At 40.6% G+C, this 24,311-nt stretch overlaps 1 protein-coding gene across 3 annotated transcripts in view; it reads right to left on the minus strand.

The window, feature by feature from the left end:
- The window catches only part of LOC119895935 (galactosylgalactosylxylosylprotein 3-beta-glucuronosyltransferase 1), a 37,800-nt gene extending 16,955 nt beyond the window's left edge, over nt 1-20,845 (minus strand). For all 3 annotated transcript variants that reach the window (XM_038709357.1, XM_038709355.1, XM_038709356.1), the window contains exons 1-2: nt 20,419-20,845; nt 7,193-7,453 (exon numbers count right to left, since the gene is read on the minus strand). The gene's annotated coding sequence lies outside the window, so the exon portion shown is untranslated. The remainder of the gene's footprint in view (nt 1-7,192; nt 7,454-20,418) is intronic.
- Nucleotides 20,846-24,311: the final 3,466 nt, after the last annotated feature.

The following is a 24,311-nucleotide window of genomic DNA, read 5'->3' on the forward strand; positions in this document are numbered from 1 at the left end:
ACTTCGTCTTCTAACATACAAATTTTTCCAGAAGTAGAACAAGAAGATCGTACTGACGAAGCACTCTGTAGTGCTGTTTGTCCGTTTTCAGCTACTGTAGAAACATGACAACGCAACGTGGCAATGTCCATGAAAGGGATTGCCCGCAGTCAGGGGGGCCGCCAGGAATTTTGGGCCCCATGACAAAAAAATCTCATTGGACCCCCTCTGCGTAGCTGTTGTCACTACATCTCTAGGACTTAACTGCCCCATCAAAAGCTTTACATAACTAATTATAGGCTTGCAACTGTCTGGCTTCCCGTAGTTCAATACTAGCACTAACACAATATTTACTGCTATGATTTGTACATGCAAGCCTGCACACAGTATGCAGTTCACTATTTGCTTCTCAAATAAATTACCCTTCATGATGGGAATAATAAAGTCTGTATCTATATATTCATTCAGTCATTTAACAGCCATAATTCAGTCTAAATGAACGTATCAAACTGGATTATTTTAATATTGTCTGTAACTTACATGCAGGTTGAGGTAGGCTGTCCATCATCCAGTATAGACAGAAAGTTATTTTATTTATTTCATAATGATCATTATGTGAGAAAATAATGTTTTTTAAAAAGTTTGAATTTCTGTCATTAATATCTTTTTGTAATGATAAAAAGAGCAAGAGAGACAGAGAAATCCCCACAGACTCCCCTTCCTCACTGGGACAGGGAGGATACAGTTAAGGGGACACTGGGGAGCTGCTGACTCATCTGTTGTTAGTCTGCTAAAAGGGGCAGGGACAATGATTTAATATGAATATCTTGCTAAACGTTTCCCTGCGCTGTTTATATGTTGATGAAATGAAGGCTAACACTAGTCTGTAGCTAGCTAGCTTGTTTCACTGTGGACATTAAGCCAACAGGTTCACACCACTCACAGACTAAAGGCTGCCCACCTTTCTTGGTGAAAAACTGGGCTACAGATTGACATCCTTTCCTTTGTCTTTCCTCTCTCTCTTTTCTCTCTTTCCTTTTTTGAAAAGCTAGGCAACATTGTGATCACTGTATTTCTGCCGCATCTACTGACTGTAACTAAACACGTCACTGATGAGTGCGCTGAGGCAGGACCAAAACATTTCATGCAGATACAGGGGGTTGGATGTTTATTTTTTTGTCAATGGGGATTTTTTACTTTTACTGCCAAAAGCAAGTAAAAACAATGAGATCATTCATTTAATTATTATATTTGAATATATTTATACTCAATGATGATGGTTGATATCATGTATAATATAATATAATTTGATATTAGTTTATAATTATTTTTTGGAATTGTCCTAACTTTTCCCCCCATATGGTGCCCATGCCTGCGGTTATGGAGATATAAATGGTTCATTCTAAGGTAATAAAAAGATAAAGGTTTATTATGTAAAGACTTTATACACCACTGAAAACATAGTTAGGGATGTTATATTGCATTTCTGTCAATAGATCCTCAGAAATATTACACACTGGACCTTTAACTCAAGATTTATAGCCAGCGGTGAAACAGCTGTCTGTGAAACCTCAGGCTGATTTTGCTCATGTCGACAACTTTGCTAATAAGCTAATATGTTAATTACTTACTAGTCCAACAGCAAGAAAAGAAGGCCACCTTGGCATCTGTCCTACATACTTTCAGCTATTTTAGCTCTCACCAATGAGTAAAAGCCGGTTCTATCTCACATAGGCAAGACAGATAGACTCTATGAGTACAACCTCCCCCAATCACATGCACGCACTTGCCCACTGAAATTTTATCGTGCATATAGCCGACTAATAGGACGTCGCTACCGATACGTGCGTGACGTATAAATAGCAGTGTCCCTACTGCCTCAGCATCCTTTTTTCTTCAGCAAACGGCGAACTGCTCACTGAATTCACCACCTCCACGGATGGAGTTGCCACTTCTAGAAAATTATCTTTGCACCCGGGCGAGGTGACCCATGTCCTGCCTGGACAATAATTCCCCACCACCAACCCCATCCCATTGAGCTAGCTGTGTTGAACGCGCCGCTGTGCTCACCGACGCTAAGCTAACGGATCGCTGCTCTCCTGGTCAGAACCGAGTGAGAGGGTGGGTGAGGCCTGGGCGTTCACTTCGCTAGCCTGACCGCCGAGTCCGCACAGCCTTGATGGTCCGCTTCCATGACGTGACAGCCCAGAAACAAGCTGCTCTTACCGTGGAAACTGGGCAATGCAGCAGTCGACTGTAACTCTGCATTCCCAGTTGCTAGCTCACCAGCAGTGAAAGCGTGTTACATAAACAGACACGCCACCCTGCCGACATCTCTTTCGCTGAGCGTTCACAGCGCAGCTAGGCTAGTCTGCTATAGCCGGAGAAAGACAGCCAAAGTCAGGTCTCTCTGATGCACACCACCAGACCCCCTCCCTCTGTTATGTGTCCAGCATGCAATTATTTGTGTTTCATGTGCTGCTTGTGTACACACTGAAAATGCTGTGAATGTTCAACTGCTTAAATACAGTGCATTCCTAAAGAGTATTCTCCTCCCTACTGAACCCCCTCCATCTTCGGCTCGGTGCGTAATGCGCTTCAGTCTCCACAAAACTGCACGTTCACCAATGCTAAGCTAATGATCCGACCTACGGCCCAAACTGCTCTCCTTGCTCAGCTCGAGAGAGACAATGGGAGGGCACGGGTCTTTGCTGCGCTAGTCAAACCACTGGGACAGAAGCCCACGTCCCATGCTGCTCTCCTGGTGGCATCCGAGCAAGACGATCGTAGGACCTGGGCTTCCTCCTTGCTAGCCGGCTGTCTGGCCTGCTCAACGGGTCGCCTACATTGCCTGGCAGCCGAATGAAGGGCTGTTGCCATGATGGTGACACAATGCAGCAATGCGAGCTAACTCTGTGTTCCCCGTGCGCTCACAACAGTGTCCATGGGAACACTGCTAGCTCACTGACAGTGTGTGTGTGTTCCTAAAACACACAACCGCATTGTCAACATATGCTCAACCGAACCAGCGCAGCGTTCAGGTTGTTCCCGTGGACACATTTTCATGCAGAATGGCGACGCCGCTGCATGCTGACAAGCTGAGTGGACAGCATTCTGAGACGAGGCTACTCTCTTCAGTTCTGCTGCATACCACCAGTTTTCCTGGACATAATGGAAGCCAGTCTATCCTCACAAGAGGAAGTGGAATTCCTGGCCGCTGAGATCCAGCAACTTCTGCTGAAGCAGGCTATCTTACATGCACAGAGGTCTTGCTCCATGTACTTTTTGGTCCCAAAAAAGACAAGAGGCTTCTGAGCCATTCTGGATCTCTGCCACCTGAACCAGCATAATGGACAAAAGGGCGTTTCCATATGGTCATGATCAAGAAACTGCTGGAGCAAGTGCAGCCCGGCAACTGGTTAATCGACCTGAAAGATGCCTATTTCATGTCGAGGTGACACAGTAACAGGGAATTTCTATGCTTCTCCTCACAGGGGGTAGCCTACAAATACATTAAGCTCTCCGTCAACTACTCGCTAGCCCCCCACATGCTCAGCAGATGCATCGCACTGCAATAGTTGCACAAGAAGGGCATGAGGGTTCTTTTCTACTCACGACCTCATGGTCATGGAGAGATTGAAGCCTTGAGTGATCTCCACACAGCCCAGTTGATTTTGCACCTCAACAGCCTGGGGTTGCGATGAATTGGGAAGAGAGCTCTCCCCAGCCGCTGTAGCGAGCGGAGTATCTGGGGATTGTGCTCAACTGCAACAATCCAACAGTGTATCTGTTGAGACAGGCACGTCACTTGGTGGTCCACAGGCGGCAGCTGCGAAAGCATGCTGTTGTTGAGCCTCAGGGCAGCAGTCCATCAGGTGGTCCCTCTGGGCTTGCTGGCTATAATGTTGGTTTGCCAGCCTGCATCTGGACCTCAAGAGGCAAAGGTGATCTATGGTGACTCCCGCCCTCCCTTCAACTCTGGTGCAGGAGGACCTGCGGTTCTGGGGGTCTCTTGCTGTCTGGCAGCGCGGGTGCTGCTCGGCAGGGTGTCTTCATCTGTGTCAGTCTTCATAGATGAGTCTCTCACTGGATGGGGAGGGACCTGCCAGGGGAGTGCAGTGAGTGTTGTGGCTCCCTGAGGAAAACCGAGGGGGCCACACATCCACAATCCACTCCAGGTTGTGTTTCTTGTGTGGTGGTGTGTTTCCTCCAGCGCGTACATCAACAGACAGGGCGGAGTCCAATCTATGGCTCTGTTGGCGCTGGCAGGGAACCTATGGACGTGGGCATCAGAACACCTGCTGTCTCTGAAAGCCTTCACATCCCAGGCTTGGAGAAGGGGCTGTTGCGCTGCTGCTATCTCTCCTGTGACGGGGGGTTTGGTGACAGAACAGTCTTCACCAACCACCGCGTGATACTCTTTCTGCAGGGCGTGCGAAGACAGCGACCAGTGTCGTGTCTCTCGGTGCTTCAGTAGGACTTGCTGCTTGTGTTGGTGGCTCTAATATTTGCACCTTATGAGCCCCTGGAGCAGTCCTCATTGAAAATGCTATCTCTCAAACAGCCCTACGCCTTGCTGAGTGAGCTGTGTGTCTGTCGGTTCACCCCAGCTGCATGCTGGTTCTTGGTGTCCACAGTGCAGCCAGATTGAGACAACACTCCTCCTTTGTTCTTAAGAACATTAGGAGCATGTTCAGGTCCAGGACAATAAATCTGGATGCTTTCTAACTCCCTATCCCACTTAGAGTGCAGGGGGGTGAGAGTGCATCTGTTGGGTCCATGTGTGCTATGCTAACGTCCTATGTAGAGCACACAGCCCCCATTCGATGCACTGGTCAGCTATTCGTCTGTTTCAGTGATAGTGCAGTCAGTAAAACCCTGTCCAAGAAGAGCCTGGCCAGCTGGCTTTGTGAGTGAATCTCCCAAGCCTGTACACAGGCGGAAACAGACCCACCCTTACCGGTGCATGCAGTAGAGGGCTTTGCCTGTGCGCTAGGGTTACCATATCGTAACCTTCGTTTTAATATTTACTCTTGCCTGGTCTCTTGCTTGGTCACTTTCTCTTTTTTTCTTCCTTGCTTCTTCCAGCAACGTCTTCTTAATATGGAGCTAGTTTCTTCCAGTCACATTGTACATTGTATACTTATTGTTTCTGCTTATAGCCTGCTTGCTGAAGAATTTTGTTGGTGTGATATGGTGCCGTACAGCACTACGCTGTTCTTGCAATAGATTTCGTGCCCGGGATTTTAATGTTACATAGCGCTATACCAATTGCCCTGGGCCCAGAGTGACAATGAAAGTCAAAGTGTACAAGTCAAGTCAGTGTACCATCAACATGATTTTAAAGCTGTTATTTTGAGATACAATCACTACTTAATGTGGCTTTAACTGAAAATCTGTGATGTTGGGGTGTTGGCACAATGCAACATCTATGAAATTTCACACATGCCTGTGTCCATACACATCATTAAACACAGGGGCCCTGCCCACTAGTTAATGGCCGCTGCATGGGTTCGATGAATAAAAACTGGAACTCCAGCATGCAATTATAATGCTAAGATTGTTTTTTTTCATATAAGGTTGGAGGCATAACAAAGTGTAGATACACAAAATAAGGACATTTTCACAATTGTATGTATCTTCTATTTCATCATGCATGAATTTATTTTGATGCATCTACATCATAAAGCATTGTTTTGTTCCACTGTGGTAACTTGGCGGCAAACACTGAAATTTTACTGTGTACAAGCACTGAACTATGAAGCCAATTTAAGTGCTGCCTGGCATAAACACCAATCGACTTTATGCCCAGAAGGAGGAATAATTCTCTTAAGAGACACAAACTGACCTCAACACATTTACCTGTCATTAAATATTTACCTGCATAGTCAACTTGAATCTGTTTGTGTACAATGGTGCCTTTCAAAGCTGCTTTCTTTAGTGCACAGGGTGTCATTCTATTGATGTAGCTTTTTATCGCATCATAAGTAATGACCAAACAGCTGTAAATAGCACAGGTACAACTATTAAGGCTGTAGTGCCTGAAGACTTAGGTCTACATCACAACCCTAATGATTCCAGCGCACACTAATGATAGACCTTGACTGGATCAAAGAGCCAGGAGTGGCGAAGGAGGACGAGTGGAAGGTGGTACCAGCCTCACTCAGTACTTAAAAAGATAAAAGCTTCTTGTGTGTGTTTAAAATGTATGCTACAGTGCATGAAACCTATATATAGGTCTCTCTTGATATCAAACATCTCAGAGATGTGTCTTTTAAATCCTGGGAGCTCTTAGCTGGGAAATCCATGCTCATGTTGTCTGTGCTAGTGCAATGTTAAATGGCAGGGGCTGCTAGGGGCAATGAGGCACATACAAACTAAAGACAGCCTGCTGAGAAATCCTCAATTTAAAGGGTAAAAAGCCTGGAGAGCACTGTGCAGAACAAAAGACTGATAAGCCCATATTATAGACACTGACACTGCAAACTGTATCCAGGGCAAAGCCTCATTACAGCAAAACAGTTCCATGCACATCCTCCAATCATCCAGGGAGGTGTTGGAGAGAGTCCCAAACATTTCTCTTTAAATCTTTAATTTTAATAGTATTGTAAGTGACAGAAATATAATTTTTGGTTTCAAATACATTCACAGCAGAAGGAGATTATCAGGAACCCTGGGGGACTGTATGTTGTGATTTCCTTTCATTAAATCCTACTGCCATCTGAATCCAGCCAACAATTATTAATCCCTTAAATCCTAATGGTGACCAGTGCATGTGTCTGTAATACAATAGACAGCTACAGATGATCGGATGCACCACTGTTTCTGGTGTTTGATGTTTGCACTATCCCTTTCAACTGGTTTCCAGATGTAAAAGTTGCACCTGGTGTACGGCTGGTTTTGAATTCTAATATTCAGGTGCAGTGGGATTTTAGGGATGAGTCTCTCCGAAATAGTTTTTTCACTTCAGTACCTTTTGTCCCAGTTTCTCTCCTTCAGGTGCTGCTCAAGTTTGGTATTTTGTTAGCTTGCCTGCTTTTGTGGCCAAGGCAAAGTGTCTTTTACCCGTAGACCACTGTTTCAAATAATGATATAATGGAGCATTGACTCTCAATTGAATGAACTACAATACAATGTGAATATATTATATATTAATATTAATAAAAATAATAATGTGTGTAACAATGTGTGTGTGTAAGAGATGTATACTTACAGAAATGAGTGGTGATCCACTTTTGTCACAGAGTCTAGTCCTGTTGGGCTGCGTTAATGATGAATGTGCTGATAATTGTCGGCCTTGATGTGTCAGCTGTGATGAATAGAGGGATCCATCAAGTTCTCTTCCTGGGTAAGGAGAGCGTGCTTGGCGCACATATGAGCAGCAGAGCTGGGGTGACAACTAGCGGATTTTGTTCACAGCATCTCGTGGGTGCTATCCAATCCTCGGGCAGGGTCGCGTCCTCAGTGCCAGCCCCTGTAGAGACAGAGGAGGTCATCCCTCTGGAAGAATGCTGCTTCTCATTGCAAAAACAAAGGCTGGGATTGTCAAAGCTGATGGCAAGGGGACGGGGTGGAGGAGCACCCATGGCCAGGGGACTCAGGACAATAGAATAATCACATGAAAAATGTCACAGTGCCACAAATGGAATTCTTACTTGGGGATGAAGCAGGATTTGAAAAACTGAGACAGCCATGCCTAACGTGGGGGTTTTTTATCTGAGGCATATACAGCTATAGTCCTCTAGTCAAACAGTAAGGACATTTCTATTCATTTTGCTTTCATTTCCTGAAAGGCAAATTAAGTCGAGTGCATTCTTAATAGACCACTATGCTTGAAAAGTCTAATAATGGGACAGGGTAAAAATATGCGTCTAATCTAAAGAACCCCACAGATGGAGAGAAGGCAGCAGTGTGACAGGCAGTACTGCTCATATCTGTAATGAAAGAGGATGGTAATATTTTGGCATGTGACAAAGTGCAGTGGCTATAAATGATGCTGCTTATAGCAGGTGGTTTAAATGAGTGACTATGGCCTTTCAAGCTTGTGGAAGATTAGGTCAGTTGAAAACACACCAACTGTATTACAGTCAGAGAAATGCTTATTTATTCACCAGCTTGACAGCATTCTGAGAGCCCATGTCAGATAGGACTTATCATTGCAGGAAAATCATGTATAATTCCACATTCACATCATATCGATCAGAACGCATAACGCATAGCGAAAACCATTCATGCCAGAGCCCAGCTTGTAGAATAATCAGTGAATTTCCAACAGCGATGATATCTGTCATTTTGTGAAAAGATATGTCAACAAACCACGGGCAACACAGCTGCAAAACCACCTTTGCTGAAAGTTATAACTTAATAAAATCCAATATTAGCACTAACAGAATGATTTCAGCCCATTTAAAATGAGCTTTACATATGTTTTTATCTGGTTTGAATTGTTAATGAAATGCTACAGATTTGTAAGGCAGGGCTGGACTATGGCCCTGGACTTTTTCACAAGGGACTTCCTCTTCTCCCTCAGATGTTCAGCACCACCTTTAAATTTTGTTGTCTTTTTATTTGTCCATCTTGTTCCACTTCGCTATTTCTCCAAATGTCACCACTTGGGATGGGAAAGGGGTGGGGCTGGGTGAGAGAGGCTGACAGATGTAATACCCAATCAGCAGTGGGCCGTCAGCCCTCTTGCCCAGGCCAGTCAGCCACACTGGTGGATAATCAAAGTAGGCTGACAAAACATCTCTTGCTGTTACAGTATACAGTACACATTTTGGCAGATGCACTGTTTAATGAAGGCCTTTTCTGAGCCCAAAAGCCAGGGGTTTAACGACATGACTGAGCCAGCCCAGCATCAAGATAAAAAAATCCAACAACAACAAAACTATTTGTGTTTGCTCAAATTGCCCAGTCTGCCAGATGACCAGTCTAACCCTGGTGTAACTGAAAAGATGCTATTTTATGATGTGTATCTGGTGTGACTGGCTAAGGGGAATAACGATCTCAGAAAAATGTGTGAACACTTCCAAGTTGGAATATGGTCGATACGGCGTGAATGCAGTGTTACTAATATGATTAGTGATGCTCTATTACATTTAAATGTTACATTTAGCACTTGCTAGTGAGCCTGCATGCACAACATCATCGCCTGGAACTAGTGCAACTCAATGGATTTAAGCCTTCCTCCATGTTATTAGTTACTGTGTTTGACAAATCAAAATGTCCATCATGAGGAAGATCTATGAACAGTTTAATATTTATTCACGTGAAGATATTTCACAAAACATCATCCTAAAGGGTTAACCCAACATTAGATGATTTTTGACCAGAATCAGATATTATATACTGAACATATACAGCTAGCAGGCTCCAATTGAACCAATGATTACCAGGTGATCCGTAGAACAGTTGGTCCATTGATGCTGACTCAGTGAGTCTATGTGCTGTCCTGTTTCCAAACAACTTCAAGTCAAATGAAGAGCTTTCAGCTTTAAAGCCAAACATTTTTAAGTAAAATCCCAGTGCCTGCTGTCACTGTCCTCTAGCTGACGTCATCACAGTTACTCATACAGACATAGGCTACAGCCTGTCTCTCTGCTGATCAGCTTAAAGGTAACATAACCTGCCTAATATTAATTTGCCAGCTTTACTGGATGTGGTAGGTGGATTGGACAGAGCCAGGCTTGCTGTTTCCAGTCTTTGTGCTAAGCTAAGCTAACTGGCTGCTGGCTACAGCTTCACATTTATGGTCCAGACAGGGGCATTGCATTAATCTCATCGTCATCATCATCAGGTCTTGGCAAGAAAATACAAATATGTCAAATTACAGAAAGACTGGATCAAATCTACAAATTTCAAATGAACTGCATAATATTATCAAAATAACATGTGTTGAGGGTGGTGCTGTAATTTTAAAGAGGTTGCTCAAAATGATTAACCCAAAAGTAATTACTACCCAACTCTGCTCAGATTTTCAGTCTCTGTTAAGGTAGATGCAAAATGTTTGTTATCATTAACATGCTAGTTCACATGGCTTCACATGTTACCCATTTTTGTATGTTGATAATTATATCAAAGCTGTGTTTCTGTGTGTTGTTTTGGAGCTCTTCTGCCCCCAAGTGATCAACAGTCAGGCAATGCAAATGTTAAAATTGTGTCAAACACTAGCGTATGCAACAATTTAAACCCTACAAATGAAGCTGGCTTTTTGATAGAATCTTGGTAGATTTGGTTGCTTTATATTTACACCCACAGATGTCCATGACTGGTCAGTACACAGTATGTCTGCAGTCTTCTGCTACACAACACTATCACCAATATGCTGGAATATCACATATTCTATAAATGACTTAGTTTGTGTCTCAAATGGAATGAAATTTGGCTCCTTTCTAATGACCCTCATCTCATTACACAACCCTGGGTTGTAAAATGACAAACAAATCTACGTTGTACATGTACAAATACAACAGTATTAATTTTATATTTGCTCTGTAAAGCGACTTTGAGTTCGTGAAAAGCGCTATGCAAATTCAATTTATTATTATTATTATTATTTCTTCGAGCACAAGCTCCATGATGTGTTATCATTATCCTAGTATCAAATAATTCAAATAAGTCAACTTTTCTTGGATATTAAATATACTATTTTGATATGTATGCACCTGACCAACCGTTTGGGGTTACATTGCCTGAGTCAGCCTTATTTTTTCACAGGAAATGTGCTGTTTATTCATGCATTTGTTATTAGGCAGCAGAATAAGATGATGCTTACAAACAGCCTTTCATGACCAAGAGTATTAGCAGCATTATGATCTGCAGTGCTATTCGAAATAATGTGCGCATGTAAACAGATTCACTGTAAAAGAATAACTGCTCTCAGCTCAACGCCTCTTCTCCGACTGGTGTCTTCATAGCCAGCAGAAACCCAACACCTGATATCGACCCAACAGGAATCATTTCAAAACAACGTGTCATAATGCTGCCTTGTCCTCACACGACACTATGCAGAGATAGAAACGCAGCAAGAAATGTGTTGATAAGAAGAAGATCATCTAAGTGAGATGACCCAGTACTACAACCACTATGAAAGGAGAACTATCCACCGATAGTTCTCCTTGTGCTCTCACTTTTCTGTTAATTAATCACTTCCATCCTTTCATTAATATTCTGTCTGCATCTGTTTGTGTGCTGAGACCCCGAGAAATGCCATTCAGTCTTTGACAGATGGGTGAATGACGAGACTGTGATGCAGTTTCAAAGGTGTCACATACAGAAGAAAGTGTAGGTGTGCTATTAAAATGCAAATCATTCAAATTCAAATTCAATTAATAGCTTCTTAAGCTGGCTGTGGCAATATTGTTATTGAGTGCGTGGGTCCTTTGAAAATCTTCTGAGTGATAATTGTGACTGCAACAGCTTTATCTTTAGTAGATACACAGGCTAACACCCAATATGACAACATGTTGCTTTTGGACCCTGGCTTCACTTTTATTCAGGGAGGTTGGAGGGACATCAAGACATCATGTGTGCTTCATTAGTTCACAGTGAAGTTCTTCCCAAATTGCAGAGTGATTTGCTTAGATAAAGGAACAATATGGATGAAAGGTTTGACATTGATGTCAAACATCATGATGTTTAGAAATCCACAAGCCACCTTAAAACGATCTGGTGCAGCTGCATCATGTTGATTTCAGTCTGACTTTGATGATGGATGCACCTTATAGACTTGTTAGGACCCCTCACACGCGCTCTCTCTCCCTCACACACACACTTGCTGCTTAAGCTTTGCTTGTATTTCCAGCATGTCCTCATTTGTCAAGAGGATGCTCCAGAACTAATCTGTTTAAATGTATTATCAGCAGTCATAATGCACTCAGTGTTGGCATGTCAATGGACAATTACTAAAGCTAAACTCATATCAGGAAATGTGATATCTGGTGCGATATCATGGCCTATGGCTAAAATATGGCAAAGTCAAACTGTTTTAAAAAGTAACTGCTATGAACAATAGCTGAGAAATAGATTTTTAAAGAATGTCTTCTTCAGAAACTGAGTTATTGAAAGTATTGTAAGTTAGAGATGGTTAAATAATTTGATGTGTGGGTGTATGCAATTACAGCTTTCTACAGTGAAGATGTTTACAAGTACAGACGGTGTGAAGTCTAAGGTGTTAATGAGTAGCGGATAACACTGTGCCAACAATGCATTTTACAGCTCCAACAGGGAACACATTCCCACTTATTGCATAGTTTGCATTTGCAACTGGGGTCTTATATATATATATATATATATAATCTAATTATACATATAGTATTTTATTGCTCAAAAGTGTGAGAATGAGAAAAAATGTGCTGGATGTCTTTTGATCTGCCAGCAGTAATTTTTTTTAGAACATTGGTGAAAACAATAACTTAAAGTGAGACTATGTCAATTTTGAGAGAAAAAATAACTTTTCTTCTTTCTCTGACATATGAAAACTTTTCATAAGCAATAAAAATATGCTGTTGCTCTATTCCACACACACACACACACACACACACACACACACACACACACACACACACAAGCACACACACACACAAGCACACACACACACACACACACAGACACACACACACTACTACAGCCGTACTTGGTCTGGACCATAAACTTTACATAACAAGTGGACATAGTCAGTGACGTCACCTGTTGGTTTGTAGACTGCTGTTTTGAAGACTCGAGTTTGGCCCATAGGGTCGCCATAGTTACTAAATGAACATCGTGTTGTGTTGAAGAACACTTGAAACTAGCGACTGAGACCATAAACTCATCAGGAAAGTGTTTACTGAGGTAATAAATCAGCTGAGAAGTAGGGTCATTTTACCATTATTTCTAATTGAACTGGACCTCATTTTGCAAACAGAAGATTGTTCGATAGAATGCAGGTTTAAGGGACTTTGCGTCTCAGACCTTAGCTTCCTGCTTGAGTTTGACCAGTATCTAATGGCTTATCAATGTTAGCAAACTTGGTGGTAATATAGTCAATTTGACTATGATTCAGCTCTTGTTACAATAACTTAGCATTTTCGCTAAATGCTCAACAGTAGTTTGGTGTTAAGCTTTATACTCTCCAGTGTTTTGCAAAAGTTTCATAGTCTCACTTAAACACAATTCTGTTAAATCAACAGCCCAGGAAAAGCAGAGCAGTAGTATCTGTTTCCTTGCAAGCACATTAATTAACAGAGATTACAAGCTCTGTAGCTCTTGGCTGCATTTTTTTTTATTGAAAAGGAATCATGTCACTGTTATCATGCTTACTACTCCTCCTCATCAAGGAATGTACTACTAACAATATTAGCTAGACACTGATACATACAGCAAGCCAAAAGATGGTAAAAACTAAATACTAAAAACTAATTTGGCAAGAATATTTGAACCAATAAAGCCCTACATGCTCAATTACTGAAGAGTGCATGAAAATGCCACACTGTATTCATTTTACTGGCAGTCAAATAATTGAATACCAATAGTATAGTCGTAATAGAATCCTAATGCATGAATACACTGTAAAAAACGCCTGTGAAATCCACAGTAATTTACTGTGATTTGTTTCACAGTAAGTTGCTTGTCAATTGCTGCCAGTTATTTACTGTGAATTTCACAGTAGGTTTCTTACAGTGTATATTCTAACACAAACAGGACCGTTTTCAGGTTCAAGTTCAAGTTAAGTTCAAGTTCAAGTGCAAGCATACAAATTATTTAAATGCCGTTTCTCATGGTCCACATCCCATGCAGTTTTGCATATTACACCACAGACCTGAAGAGGAGAGATAGAAACCAACAGAATGTGTAACACTTTTACCTATTATATTCACTCATCCTTGCGTAATGGGCCGGCCTTGAAGTACAGTCTTAATAAAACATCTATACAATAATTTGAATGAAAGGTGCATTTATATTGGCGTTTATTTTGGAAAGATCTACTTAGCTAACAGAAAGAAACTGCACAGCCTTGCTGTGTTGGCCAGTCAAATCCTGAGACTAAATCAAATTCCGCTCATTGACATTTGAAATAAGCAGGCGAAGAGTAAAAAGCGTGTCACTCAGAACTGCCCGCACTCTCTTCATGCATGAATAGTCCCATCTAACAATAATAAAATCCACTTTCATTGTCAAAATTACTTCAATGTTAAATTTACTCTTTGTGGTTTTTCCCTATATAATACTGTATCAGTGACGACACAAAACATTTTCTGCTGCTGCATCAGAGACTAATTCAATCAATTTAAAAATGGTGAACTTTATATCAAACCTATTTCAAACTTTAATAACCTTTCAGAATCAGAAAATTAACCACTATACCCCCAAAATCACCATGAGTACTGTCTGCCCCCTTTATCATTCACTGGCTTTGGTTATGGGCACGGTATAATCTAATTACTGTCCTTGGAGTTCGAGAATAATTGGATCAAGCTGTTCCCTCAGTTAATATTCCCATTTTCTTGCTATTCTGCATAATGCATTTGTTGATGGAGTAAATAATTATGTGCTTGTTTCCCTTGTGGCAATCAGCGTACATCAAAATGCATGTCTTATCACAATATCAATTCACTAAATAAGAATATAATTCAAAGTAATGTTAAGATGCTTATATGACCATGTAAAATTGCCGCATTCTTCTAATTCAGATCAACAGCCAGTGGCAAATGACAATCAGTTCCATCATAAATCACAGCGTACACATGCTGAGTACAAGTGTAATATTCTGCTGGGCATGTAATTAGCCTAATCCAATCATTCTCATGATCAAAGCGAGATACAACAATTCTTTGTGAGTTGTCACAGTTAATAAAGCAGCTTCTTATTTTGCCTTGAAGTGACCTCAGAATTTTCTTGCATCTGCATTTAATAAATAATAATAAATAAATGTGGTAATATTCACAAAAAGATCAATGCAGTTGGTGGGGAATATAAGAAAACCACATGGACAACAAGCAGAATGTTATAACCATATTACAAATTATATGTTTGGTCGACATGTTCTGTTGGATTTTGTGCTAAATAATACAAGTGCTCCTCTATTTGTCCACCTTTCTCCAAATGGCTCACTCTAAGGTAATAAAAACATAACGGTTCATTCATGGAAGGTCTTTACACACAAAAAACATAGTTCTGTATATTATATTACATTTCTGTCAATAGATCCTCATAAATATTACACATGGAACCTTTAACTGCAGACTTCAATGAGGAAAAATGGGGAAAATTAAACTATAGGCTATATTAATGTCCTCCTCTTAAAATTTGAATAATTTAGCATTCAATCACATTTTAGTGAGTGTAAGTAGTGAATACCACCACAGAAGCAATTTTATCTTTCAGCACAAGTAAAAATACATTCACAACAATCACAATCAGCAACCACAATCAGGAATAAAGTGAACGCTTGGCATTGACTCAGTTATAATACACACACAGGCAGAGCAACTTCCATAATATACAACCGTATTATACTGCACTCCACCCATTCTGATTACAAAAACACACACATACAAAACAAACCCACATTAACATGTTTACTAGTTTGTCAGTTGCTGAGAATGTTTGTCTCAGGAGGGAGAAACTTGAAAAGTAGTGCAGTAAGTTGTAAGCAGTCCAATCATTATCAGAATGTCTCATTTACTTGAAGGAACACACACTGCTGCTCGGTCTCTTTCTCTCTTCTACAATTTGAAGCTCAATTTGAAGATACTGTCAGAGAAAGAGAGGAAGTCAATGATCAATGTGTTGCTTACGTTTTTGGCCTTGACTGAGTTATGTGACGCTTTACATTAACTCTACTGTATCAGTCGTGCACCTGCCGTTTGTTCATTCATCTTAAACAGATTGACTTCCAAGATGATGTGGGTGTGGATGTGTGTGTTATGGATGGACTGAGGCATACTGGGACAATGGTGGCGTATTGACCACCCCAGAACTAAAAGTTAATAGTACTGAATCATTCCATCTAAGCTATGACAATCTGTAATTGTTGCAATTGCAACCTTTTTAGGAAGCTACTACATAAAAAAAAAAAAAAAAAAAAATGATAAATTTTTTATTTTTTCATGTAGCAAAAACCGCTATCGCAACCGCTGCAGCTTCCCTCCCATCTGCTACGTAACCAAGATGGCGACCGCTGTGGCTGAGAAGTTCCCAGAATTCCTTACTCAACTTATCGATCGTTATGAGCACACCATGCAGGTACTAACAGTGTACTGCATTTTGCTGTTGGTGTGAACGCATTTATAAAATAGCAAATTTAGGTACGGAAGAATGCAAATTGAGACACAGCATTAGTTTCACATGTTGGCATGCTAACGCTTGCTAATTAGCGCTAAGTACAAAGTAGGCTACAGCTGAGACTGATGGGAATGTCACTCATTTTGAAAGTATTTGCTCATAAATTACAAATGGAAATTTTGGCTTGATGATGGTGCCTGATGAAACGTCAGGAGATCACCAGTTTCTACAACTCAGCCTGAGGGGACATTTGTTCTATTTTGGAATTTGGTATTTCATTATCCAGAAAAACTGTTAAGGGAATGTTTACCAATCTGGTGGGATAAAAGCACTCACATACGTCTGTTTGCTGTGGAAGTCACTATTAAAACTGTATAAAATCTGTAACTTTACACTCTTCCCCATTCCTTTTTTGCTCCATTTTGTGATGTTCCCAGCAGTATGGGTGTCATTTGTGTACTGCCTCTGATGCACCTGTTGATATGTGTGTATTTGCTTTTTTATATGTATCTTTTTGTGCCCACACTGCAAATCAATTTCCCATTAGAGACGATAAAGTTAATGAAACGTTCATTCTTTATCAGAGTGAGGTCTACAGCAAAGACGTTGTGTGGGATTCTGCGTTGTGTTTGAATAAACTGATGCAAAGTTAATTCAAATGTACCAATAAGTCATGTGTGATACCACTTATGTTTCAGTAATTGACATCATTAACTAGGACATGTGACTACACAAGCCATGATAAGCCAGTCGACATTTCTCAATAGAAAATGTGCCAGATATTGTGTTTTACGATACTGCACCATACAGATGTGTATTAGTGATCTGTGTATTAAACATTACAGATAACAACTTACCAACTGAACACTTCCTGCGGAGATCGCCACATGTAAACAGACACTACAATGTAATTTGTGCAAATTAGATTGACATATTGCATTTTGTTCATCATTAAGCTGATAAAAAGGGTGTATTTTTACATTAAGATCACACAGCTTTAGTGCCTGCTATTGTTGTCCCAGGACTCTTCCTGGCATAAGTGAACACCTGCTTTCAAGTTTTCTATTTGAAGATGAGCCGGTTCTTTGTCTGCACCTGCTGTGTGCTCTTGGTGCAGTGAAGTGATAGTGTAAGCTCCTGCCTCAAAGTGTGTTTAAAATCGTACTGCTCACTCATGTTGTTTGCTGTAGACACAACATTCTCTCACATTCAGGCAGAGATTCAGTCTCACTTTAAGAAGAGTGTGAACCTCAATAAGAATCTGCCGGGACGTACTGTATCTGTATCTCCTTGGCATTTGGTAAGGCTGAGTCACAGCCAGGCTGGACACATTTGTTTCTATTTGTTTAGACTGATTTATGTTACACGTTATCAGTTATGCTTGCAAGCTGTCTGCTTCTAACTGATAGTGGGACAGATACATGTTGCAAATACATTTTAGGAAAAATATATTAATCTCTTTCAGAGGCCTCAACTGAAGAACAAAGCTCAGACTTTCAATCTGGTGTACATGCAAAACCCAGCCCTCTCATTCGTTTTAATGCGACTGATCCGACGACATAACAGGGGGGCTTTGGCAAAAAACCCCAAACAGGATTGTCTGGCAAAAGAGTTGACCACTGCGAAACCTTTGCCAGACCACCAAGTGCGAGCACACAAGATGGTTCTGTCTGATAAGCCTTCAAACCAATGAATCTGTTACTGAAACCCAACTCTTTGAATGGAATTGTTTTCAATTTAGACACCTGTCAAGAGTCTAAATGCTAAGTTCTAATATTAGTATGCTAACATACTAGCACTAAGCACAAAGCACAGATGGGAATGTCATTAGTTTTGCAAGCATTTCACAAATTTACATTTTGACTGGATGCTGGTGCTAGATAATAAGTTAAAGCATCAACAAAGTTATTACAATTCATCCTGATCCTCCAAATTTCATGGCAATCCTTCCAACAGTTGTCTGTTACAACAGTCTCCACATCTTCTATTGTACAGCTGGCATGCAAGATTATACAGTTCAGTGGGAACATCAGAGGAGTCAGCATCCTGCTTCGTAGGATGATAGCGCTGGGTTTTGCGAGGACCTGTATTGATCTGCTCATGCAGCATTCTCTCCACTTGAAGTGAGAATTTGCCTCTGATCTGAACCAGCTTTCAAGTGGGCAAAACAACCTCAAACAATCTGACTCAAAGGCACTTTTTGTAATGTAAACCAAGAGTATGCAGATTTAAAATACCCCAGCAAGACTGCAGAGCTATTTCAAAGCATAATATATGCTTCTGAGTTTTACTCTGAACTCTGCTGAGATGCATTTGATAAAGGAACTGATGCAGAATCAAAATTGTTGGCAAAGATTTCAACTGAAATAACCCTCTGATGAATTTCCAAGAAGATCTTAACACCAGATCAAACTATTTCAAAAAGAACCATTTGTAAGCAATTTGTTTATGAACATACCAGTAAGTGAAGAACAAACGTAAAAGTTAAATCTTTAGACTTTAAAAACATTTCATTTAAGGCAGTATGGTAACGATCCACTGATGGTGCAACACTGAGGTGACTGCAGCACGGGTTCATTTTTTCTGCACAGCATGCCACACTTCAATCAGCTTTGAGTACTGGTACTTCTGTTACAATCTATCGTAGATAGATAGATAGACAGATAGACAGATAGATAGATAGATAGATAGATAGATAGATAGATAGATAGATAGATAGATAGATAGATAGATAGATAGATAGATAGATAGATAGATAGATAGATAGATAGATAGATAGATAGATAGATGTTTTTTAGTCCTTGCAGAAATTAATTTTGTGTCTTACAGCAAACGTCAGACAAACAACATCAACAGACCAACAACCAGACAACTGCTTTGCCAACACAAACATCTGAGTGCTATGTAAATTATACTAAAGTGCAGCTCCCCGACACCCCAAGATTCAGCTCTGTTTTATTATCTCATTTTTTTGTTAAGAAATCCAATACTAATAGGCACAAATGACCTGCGGGCCCGGTTGGTTTCGGAGAGATGGCACCCTGAACCTTCTGCCTGATGGTAACAGCTCATACTCGGCCAGATAGACAGTTTGGGCGTTTTGGGACTGAAGAGCAAAACTATGGAATTGTTCTGTGTTGATTTTCTAGGCAGTTACAAAATTCAAAATTTTTAATATGTCAGTCTGGCCAGATTTTGTAAAGCTGGTATTTCTGTAGTATTCTTGGTAGCAATTGGTTTGCAACTCATTTGTGAACGCTTATCAATCACACACTGAGTTTGTGTGGGGCTGAAGCAGCATCACTGGAATATCCCTATGTTGGGAGATCTAATTAAGTCGTATCAAAGTTTGTACATATGTTGGTGTACTGCTGATGATTTGGGATAAGTGTATTTTTGTGTTCTTATTGTTTTCAGTGTGCTGTTGATTTTAATGTTGCGACAAGACACATTTCCCGCAGAACAGCACAGGTATAGTCTCTTCCATTCTTTCTACATCACAAGCTTTTGTACAAAGATAGACTTTTTGTGGCAATAAGTAATGCTAAGGAGTGAACATATTTTATCATTATCATTCAACTGCATCTTCATTAGTGTCAGTATTTTGAGAAGTGTTGGATAATCTGCAGTTCCCTCCAGAGAGTTTGGCAGCAACGTGCCAAAATGACATCTTAGAGATCATCCAAAGTCTAATTAAAAGATCTACATTTCCGTCGTGCTGAGCAGAGTCAAAAATTACAGGCTCAGCAAACTAAAGTTTTACAGTGACTAAAGCACAGATGACACTAAGGTATCAATCTTTTCAACCAGATGTCTAATGTTACTGCAGTGACAGTATTTCACTGATTCAATGAGCCTTCATGCTGTGTGTCACTAGGTGTGAAACAACAAAGGAACTAAGAAATAGACAAAGATCATTAACAAATCTGCATTCTAATCCCATTAATCTCAACAGTTCTGTAAATGACTTGACTCAACATGAAAGTTCTCTGTAATTCAGCCAGATAAGACACCACAGAGATTTTGACAAACTCATCTCTGCTGTCGCTTGTCTTGTTTAACAATGCACTATGATGGGGGGAAAAAACATCCATAAACAGTCATAAAGCATGTCCTGTCTGTCCGTACTGCAGATTTCAAAAGGCTGACAGATCAAAGGAGAGAAAAGGTTCAGACCTTAATTGTAGACCGGAGCAGCTCCACATCCACTTCTTTGCATGCCGCCTTCTCCTCCGCTGCCTCTGCCTCTGAGCTTAAATGATCTCATTAAGATAGACTATTTGCTGCCATCAAAGGCGTCACTGCCATTCATACATGAATCCTGCATCCCTGAATGAAGCAGTAGGGCTTACAGGTGTACATGTCAGGAAGGCGCTCCAAAGCTCACGCTGTGCTCCAATGCTCAGACACACTAAACCCTCCCTCCCTCTATTCTACTCTCCTCCCCTCGCTCTTCCTTTCTCTGTCACTCTGTCTCTTGTCTCATTCCACTTTACCGCCCCTGTTTAGTTCCCACCGTTTCCCCTTGCACCTCTTTCTTGCTGCTAGAATTAATGCCAGTAATTGTCCGATTCCAGCAGGAGTGTGTGTGTGTGTGAGAGAGAGAGAGAGAGAGGCAGGCACGGCTTGAAGCAAGACATCTGTGAGTGTATTTATATGGGACTGAGGGAGTCTGCTTTGAGGACAGGACCAACCCCCATCCTCTCTGAAACAAGCAGCTATTGGCATGTACCAGAGAGGGATCAACAGCCTACACGAGTACAAGAGGATGAGAGGGAAAGACATGGAGAGGCTCTGCACTGTGGGTGTGTGTCTAAGAAAGATGAAGTGAAAAGAGATGTGCATAATAAAAAAGTCACTGTTTTCAACGAGCACCAAATCACCTTCAAATCGTGGGATGTAATTTAATTTTTTGACACTGAAAGATGACCCCTGAGGAACCATTAAGGACTACTTTTCCTCTTTTGAAAGGTGTGACATTTAGAAGCTACTGAGGGTAATCCACCAAACTTGAGCCTAACCTTTACAAAATAATTGTTGTGCTTTGCATCATGTGACACATCCATAATTGGAAAACAATATTAAAATCCAAGTGCCTCACTGTAACAGTGGTAAAGCCACGGTAGTGAACACATTAGTAGACTCTTCAATGCACTGTACTGATTAACAGCAAAACAGCAATGTTGATTTAAGGAAGACGTGCACCTCAGCCAAGAAGTGATGAAGTGGCTGCGGTGCACAAAGCCATCTACCGTGCTTTGAAATCTTTCCGCTCCAGTACTGTGACAATGCTATCCCACTGCACTGCAAGAAAAGATGTATTCACCCCTGGCCTTCTCTTTAAGAGCCTGTGATTGAGTGATTGTCTTAAGTGCTCTGTCCATTAAAATAGCACACTATAATTGCTTTATTTCTATAATCTTGCTAATAAAAAGGTTGATGCTGTCGTTTAGCGGAAAAGCTAGCTAGAAAGACTGATGTCCACATGCTTCTACAAATACAAATATGCTTGCATTCATTTGCTTTATATCAAGGTTTATGTAAATAAACGTGTTTTTGTTTTGTTTTTTACTTTAAAATGCAGGCCTCCCTCGAGCCAGTCTGTAACAAGATGCATTATCCCTCCGAGCTTCATCAAAATGAGACACAAGTGTGCAGCAGCTGTGGCCTTTCAAAGTTTGAAATTTGACCTTTAAATTTTGTCCCCAGTCACAGCGATTTGTAAGTAAGGCTGGACGGGAGCAGTTCCGTTAATTTTTCTGGAAGTGTTGCAAACCTTAGTGGAGAAAAATGGAATAGGAACTGCAAGCAATTTTATGTTTTTCCTCATTATGGAGCCATGTAAGTGCCTTGAACGCATCATGTTGTCCCAGCTCAAACTCTAATCAGCTTTGATTAATTTTTGTGGCATACAGTTTATGTTTCAAAATCACCTCAATAAAATTGGTTAAAGCAGAAAATATTTCATGTAAAATCAGACTGTGACAGGGTTTTTAATGTAAATTTAGCCGAATTCCAGAATTTGGTGAATTGGCTAAAATAAAGATGAAAGAATCCCCAGTTTTTTAGTCAGTATTTTAAGTTAAAGCAATAGACTGGCCAAAACAGCAACAAAGCCTTATTAGATCTGATTTTGCAGATCCTATTATTTCGGTGTTGAATCTAAATGAACATGGAACCAAAATCCTGTGGACTTGTGGTGTCATACAATCTTTTATCAAAAAAAGGAGCAGATTGTGAGTGCTGGTTATAGAAGTTGGTTCAGTAACCTACAGCATGTCGTACACCAATGTGGTGTGCGCCACCTTAACCTAATTTTAATGAGTTTTTGGCAGAATAAGCCATCGTATCGCTCTTTTTAATGTGAGTGCTGGCAGTGATGATTGAAAGCTTTATAATTGTGAACTATTTTCTGTTTCTGTATGTCTCCACAGTTTGCCTTGCAAGAGGAACAAGTAGGTCAAAGCGCCTGGGGACCCTGTAAGTATTTTGACAGACTTTCAGATCTCCTGGAAGTTGGTCTCCAGAGGGGCAAAGGCAATATTTAGGGCAAAGTCTTGCACAGTTATCTCCTTCATGCAGCTAGCTTGTTCCTCAGAAAACTGTGAACATTAAAAATATATAGTTTAAAAAAGAGATATAGTATGTACTGTATGTGAATATGATAAAGGTATGGGAGCTTGACAAAGGCAAGACATGTACACATATGTAACAGTGATTCAGGGAGTCAGCTGCAGAATTGTTTTTGAGAGAGATGATTGTGCTTTCAATGTGCAGTGTTTGGCTCATAGGTTATTTTAAGTACAACAGAGTTATAGCATTTCCAAAGCAAGTCTTTATGGGAAAGTATCATCTACCGTGTCACTGCCACTGTTACAATACAACAGCTTGCATAAACTGTAGCAATGGTGGTGAAAAGCGGCTGAGCAAGAGAACAAGCATAAGAAAAAAAACCCAAAAAGACTGAATGGCAGGGTATTTTGTCTCTGAGTGTCTCAATAGGCAGCCTACAATGTGTGCTAATTCATCCTTCACAAAGAGCCTTGAAGCAGGGCTTTCCCAAACCAGCAAACAAATCACTTCCTTAGCTCAATTAGTATTCTGTGGCTGATTCTCCCGTCTTTGTGTTGTGAAATGAATACTGGAATAACAAACAGATTCAAGTTATAGGTGCGGCTCAAAGAGAGGTGACTTTGACTATTCATGAACCCACAGAATGATATATACCTCCTTGTTTTTAACCTACTATATTTTTTACCTACATCCACAATTCTGTGATATTTTTATATAAAAAAAAATTGTTACATTGACCATCTGAATTCAGTTAAACAAATTGTGATTTCTCCGAGACACCGACTGCTCCATTTGTTTTGGCCAGTTGCTTACTGTTTACTGACTTATACACCTAGTAATTAGACAATTGTGACCAGCAATCATTATATTTTGGCACACAATAAAAAATAAATAGGACATAACAAGAGTAGTACATTTTAATCATCTTTTGTACTGCATATTGAGGGAGACACATTGCCATTTTCTCGGTAGTAGGGGGTACACTCTTGTCCAGTCTCTTGCTCGGTCACTCGCCTTGTTTTTTTTTCTCTTTCTCGCTTCCTCCTCTTCTTCAATCTCAATCAATCTAAAGAACTTACATTGTACATTATATACTTTTTTTCTTCTTATAGCTTGCTTGCTGAAGAGTTTTGTTGGTGTGATGCGGTGCCGTGAAGCATTACGCCGTTCTTGTGGGGATTTAAATGTTACGTAGCAATACATCAAGCGCCCCGGGTCCAAAGTGGCAATGACAGACACCATTCTCCCTATTAGAAGTCAGTGTGCCTTCAAACTGATTATGAAGCTGTTATTCGAACTACTACTAGAAATAAGTTGTTGCTTGCTCCATAGCTTTGCACCTACAAGCTCAAAGTGAGGGCAGATGAGGCTGAGCTAATTGCACCCGAAAGCGCAAATAGTCTACAATTTGGATCAGCAATGCTTACAGTTTTCTCCTGGTAGGAGCCTTAGGTTATATTATTTTGTAATTGCCTTGAGCTAACATGAGTTAAATG

This window comes from Micropterus salmoides, unplaced genomic scaffold (assembly GCF_014851395.1).
Source record: "Micropterus salmoides isolate LMB-PRFRI ecotype aquatic unplaced genomic scaffold, ASM1485139v1 Ms_hic_scaffold_9, whole genome shotgun sequence".
Classification (NCBI taxonomy): Eukaryota; Metazoa; Chordata; class Actinopteri; order Centrarchiformes; family Centrarchidae; genus Micropterus; species Micropterus salmoides.